We start from the raw sequence: 6012 nt of genomic DNA on the forward strand, positions 1-6012 counted from the left end.
CTTGGCCAAAGATGCTGAGCCTGGCTGGGACCCCAGCTCCAGGTGACAGGCTGATGGCAGACTCCTGAGACCCTGGGCAGAGGACACACCTAACCTGTGGTGGCTGTGACCTCATAAATGTATGTGGCTTTAAGCTGCTAAATTTGTTCCACAGCAATAAAAAATGAACGCATTTATGATCTAGGAAGGGGTTACTACTCAAGAGAACTTAGTTAAGTATCTGTAAAACCTAAGATTTGTAAAAAAAAAAGAATTTTTTTTTAACTTCTTGGAGCATTACACAAATAAGATGTAGAGGTGATATGTAACGCTAATAATTATACCATGGTAATAAAAGCAGTCTTGTCATTTAGAAACAATAGTGACAGCTGTATCTTCTCTCCCTGTCTGTCTTTGTCTCATACACAGAGTATATAATCAACCAACTGCTTATACGAAGATCCTTTTAGTACCATTAGCAATCACATTTAGAAACACCAGGTAACTATTCCAAGAAGGCATTTTTTTTTCATCTTTATTGGAGTATAATTGCTTTACAGTGTTGTGTTAGTTTCTGCTGTACAACAAAGTGAATCAGCTAGACGTATACATACATCCCCATATCTCCTCCCTCTTGTGTCTCCCTCCCACCCTCCCTATCCCACCCCTCTAGGTGGTCACAAAGCACCGAGCTGATCTCCCTGTGCTATGCGGCTGCTTCCCACTAGCTAGCTATTTCACATTTGGTAGTGTAGTCCATGCCACTCTCTCGCTTTGTCCCAGCTTCTCCTTCCCCTTCCAAAGCATTTTAAATTTCTCTCACGGCCCGAGCTGTCACCTTGGAGAGGAAGAGTTGGGTTCCGTGCCAAATCACAGGAAAAGATTTCTCTGGAACGCCAGGATCTCCACAGGTGCCCATTCACCCCTTAAGCATGTAGACACTTTGAGGCAGTGCCTGAAACAGTGCCTGGGTTAATAGGAACACAGTAGGCACATAGTAGGTACTCAGCAAGTAGCAAATATACAAAAGTGGCATCTGCTCTGGAAAATAATCTTCACTTTAAAACTGTCAGATGGGGGGTGCTTCCTTGGTGGCAAAGTGGTTAAGAATCCGCCTGCCAGGGCAGGGGACACGGGTGTCACAACTACTGAGCCTGCGCTCTAGAGCCCGCGAGGCACAACTACTGAGTCCATGTGCCACAACTACTGAAGCCCACGCACCTAGAGCCCAAGCTCCGCAACAAGAGAAGCCACCGCGATGAGAAGCCCACGCACCGCAACAAAGAGCAGCCCCCACTCGCTGCAACTAGAGAAAGCCTACACGTAACAACGAAGACCCACTGCAGCCATAAATAAATAAAATAAATAAATAAATAAAAATGTCAGATGGCATAGAGAACAGACTTGTGGTTACCAAGGGGAGGGGGTTGTGGGAGGGGTGCATTGGGAATTTGGGGTTAGCAGATGCAAACTATTACATATAGGATGGATAAGCAACAAGGTCCTACTTATAGCACAGGGAACTATATTCAATATCCTGTGATAGACCATAATTTGGAAAAGAATCTGAAAAGGAATGTACATATGTGTGTAACTGAGTCACTTTACTGCACAGCAGAGATGAACACAACACTGTAAGTCAACTACACTTCAACAAAAAAATAAATTAAAAAAAAGACAGATGGAATGTCTACACTTATCCATGGACTTGACCTGAAAGGTTACATTTTAGTGAACCTTTCTAATATTAACTTTGTTAGTGTGGACTTTTCTTGCAGTGGTGATGATGCCTAGTGAGTGGAATGAGGTAGGGGAGTGAGAGGAAGCCTGGCCAGGTGGAGGGCATCCCAGACCTGCTCTGAGGACTCACCATACACCTGGGGGGACAAGGCTGGTGACATAGCACAGCACACAGCTGAGCTCACAGGTAGGAGGAACTGAGAATATTCGTTTCTGTGTGCAATCCTGTATGGAGCCCTTTTTATTTTTTGCGGTACACGGGCCTCTCACTGTTGTGGCCTCTCCCGTTGAGGAGCACAGGCTCCGGACGTGCAGGCTCAGCGGCCATGGCTCACGGGCCCAGCTGCTCCGCGGCATGTGGGATCTTCCCGGACCGGGCCACGAACCCGCGTCCCCTGCATCGGCAGGCGGACTCTCAACCACTGCGCCACCAGGGAAGCCCGTGGAGCCCATTTTGACATCCAATGCAAAACTAATATTAACGAAACAGGATGGGGGTGAGAAGTGAACAGTGCAAAGCCCCAGGCAGTGATCATGTGTTGACTTTACAGGATGCCCCAAACAGCACCCCCCGAATTACTACAGTTTGCGAGCTTGGCCAGGCCACTTTGCCCACCCAAGCTTCCATCCCCTCAGTTGAAAATTAGGGATAATTATGTTGCCTACCTCACAGCAAAACGGTGATAGGGCTCCCATGAGAATGAAGAGAGTTCGCATTGACATGCCGAGAAAGGAAGGATGCTGCATGAATATTTATGATTATGACTCACAGAGGTGAACCTAAAAGGTAAAGACAGGGGTGACTGGCTGGGTGTTACAATGTCAGGGGAATGCTTCACAGTCTGATTCTGATTCCAGAAAATTCCATGGGTATCCTAGTGACCTCACTAACTTCGGTGCCTGCTGGTTTGGACAGGTAGACAGTACCTGGCCTCTGGGGCGCTGGACAGGCAAAGCCGCCCTTGTGCTGTGAGTGAGCTGTGCGCCTGCCTGGTGGCCCTGTCTTTGCCCGGCGTGGCAGTGGCCTCCCTCCCCTACCCCAGCCCCAGCCTCCATCCTCTCCCTCTGCAGCGGCCGATCAGTGGCCTTCTGGGCTCCTTTCTGTCCACGCTTCCACTGTGGCTGGGCTCACTCTGATTCAGGAGCTCTGGATCTTTCCTGGGCAGCCCCAGGGCACAGGGACCAGGTGGGGCCCGGCTTCCCGGGGAGCGGGGAGGGGGACTGTCTTCAAACTGAGAAAGGAAAAAGCCCTCGAACTAATCAGGATTTAAAATCCTCCAGTGATGGCCATCACGAAGAAAACAACGACCGTCACGGGGGAGAGAAGGCGGGAGGCCGTGGGAAGGCAGGCGCCACGCACACGTGGTGTCCGAGGTGGAGTCCCAGACCTTCCCGGGAAGGGAGAGATCCTTTCTGGCTGACTCCCCTGACTCTGTGTTTCCTACAATTCTACAACAAAGATCCAGGAACATGAGAAAAGGAAACTGAGAAAAATGTGTCCTGTAATCCAAATTCAAGAAAGAACAGGACAGACGATGTGAGCCAGATAGAAATGAGGCCAAGAGTGCTTTCTTGGGGCCCCAGCACTTTTTTTTTCTTTTTTTTTGTGAAAAGCCCAAACCTGTTTAACTGCTTCGTGTGAACGAGGGTTCTGGGATGCAGTTCACAATGGGAAAGGAAATCTGATTAGCACTGGCAACCTCACCTTCAATCTTAGGTCAATCTAGTCCAACGGCACATTAAGAGTGATTGCTACCAATTGATTCCTAAAAGAAAGAAAAGTGAGAGGACGGGAGGGAGAGAGAGGGAGAGGAAGCGGAAGCGGACGCAGGGGACACAGTTTAATGAAGGGTTATACTGAGAAAGGTCATCCTATATCAGCTGCAGAAAGCGAGCATCCCTTCTCATTGCCGACCCCGATAAATCCCCAGGTTCCATTGCGCATGCATGGACACTGCTAGGACCCTTCCCTCCGCTCTCTATATCACGTTCCTGGTAATTTAAGTGATCAAATTTCTACAATTAGGACTGGAAATGTACTATTAACAACCCACATTTGTATATTGCTCTACAGTTTGTGAAGCAGTTGTGTAATTGTTATCACGTTTGGTCCTTCACCACCGAGCTCGGGGCAAGATGGTACTGGTCCCATTTTACAAGTGAGGATGCTGTACCGAGACTCAAGAGATTGCCGCTCGAAGAAGGTCACAGGGTGACAGGAATCCAAGGCAGAGACCGATGCCAAATCTCACGACCTTTCCCCTGTCCTGGGAGAATGGCCACAGCGGACACAAAGAGGGAAACTGAGGCACAGACTAGCCTAGTGATTTAGTTACTCATTCACTGTGTAAATGAAATGGTGGAGACCATCAGCTCTTAGTTAGAACACCTTAGAGTTTCAACCTATTAAAATCGACGCCGTTATCTAAGGCAAAAAAGACCTCCAGCGACCTTACAGTTCTCATGAAAAGGGCTGTGTATCAAGAAAGCATTGGACCCAGTGGGAATCAGAAGGATTTAGCTGTACTTCCTGTGTCCTTATGTGCTAATATGATTATCTCATAGTAGCTATTATCTGTGTCCTATGAATAATGTCGTCCCAGCGATTCTGGAGAACAAGAGTGGAGTTCCAGGCCCTTGAAAACAATCATGGGCAGCGTCTGAGTAATCTAGTACCTTGAATCACAAGCAGGAGGCAAGTCTCAGTTTGGAATCAGAAAAGAAGTGATACAAACCTTTTTAAGCTTTGGAAGGGAGGGAAGCCCGGGCAGACCCAGGATGTGACTTGAAAGGTTGGCTGCTTCTCTCTTGCTTTCTTTCCCCCTGGCCCGCTGCGGCCTGCCCTCCTGGGCCCACCCTCTGCTTCAAATCCTGCCAGATGACTGACAGGCCTGCAGGACCTCGAGGCCGACCCAGACACCTCCAGGCAGGGCTGCAGCCTCCACACAGAAGAAGCCCATTCTGCGCACAGGTTTGCTTCGCAGACTGATTCAAATCCCACTTCAGGCACAAATCCCAATTACTGGACATGCCGAATGTAAGGCGTATATGTTTTTCCCCTTCCAAGTTCTTTTGTTGCACTGCTTTTCCTACGGAGATATGAGACTGTTTCCATGATGCAAGACATCCTTCCTTTCTAGAATTTCCAGGAAGCGCCGTTGCCTCCCACGTGTTAGATTTAATGTAATTCAAACCGAAGTTTGAGGCTCTTTCTCCTAATTCAGGAAAAGTTGTGAGCTTGGCAGCTCTGATGGAAAGAATTCTTTTCTTTAATGGCAGTGGATTTGGGGGGGTGTTTTTCTCATTTTGGTTGTGTGTATATGTTTCATAAGAGTGCATAGGAGAATTAAACTCAAAAAGCAACTGCTTGAAGAGATAGAAGCTCTTGTAATTCGTGTTGTGCATAATGGATTTGGCAGGGCCCAAGCACAGAAATTTCCAGAAGTGTTTGCGTGGCAGCAGTTCTGAGCCAATTCACATTTTTTAGCTGTCCTGGCCAGCTGCCCAGCCTACAAAAAAAGTCTTGTATCTCCACAAGTTTGGCTGGCCTTTCTGATGAGTTTCCAAACTGCATGGCAACATTGGATGAGCTTATTTTCAAGTGCCAAAAAAACTCCTGCTACTTATATTGTTACTAAATACCAGATGTGCTTAATACAGAGTGGGCAGAACCAAACCTAGGGTAATCACATAACCTATCATTAACATTTTCTAAAAACAAAAAATGCAATTGGAACCCCAGATTACTGTTTTTCTTTGTTTGCTTTACGCCCTATTACTGGAACCCCTAGGGTGATGGGAACAGGACTCGGGGTGGAAAGGCAGGCTCTGGCAGCGACAAGGACGCTGTTTACCATCACACCCCTGCACATCTGAAACATGTGTGAGAAAGCCTCAGCCCCAGCAGATTTCCTCCAGCCTCACCCCTTCACCACCCGCCCCGCCGGGACTCAGCAGGCCGAGGCTCTCACCGCACGGGAGAGCCCTGAAAAGCTGAGGTGCTCTGGGACTTGACCTTGAAGGAGAGAAATGTACAGGGAGATGGGCGGGTAGTGTTGCGAGTTGGCAGATGAGAGGCTGGGCCAGAGTTGGCAGCTGTTGCTGGAAAAATGCAGAGAAATTCTGAAAGGCTTGAGGAGACAACAGGATGCTGTGTGGCTTTGTCAGAGGCCCTGGCTGGGCTTCAATGGGTAGAACTGGAAGGATTTCTCGATGCAAAAATCTCCAATTCTATCCCCCAGCCCCCCACCCATCGCTATAATTTCTCTTCTTTTCCTGCTTCCTTCCTTCCTT

Source organism: Delphinapterus leucas, chromosome 16, assembly GCF_059928025.1.
Source record: "Delphinapterus leucas isolate spDelLeu-1000000601 "Yukka" chromosome 16, BTC_Dleu_Yukka2, whole genome shotgun sequence".
NCBI lineage: Eukaryota > Metazoa > Chordata > Mammalia > Artiodactyla > Monodontidae > Delphinapterus > Delphinapterus leucas.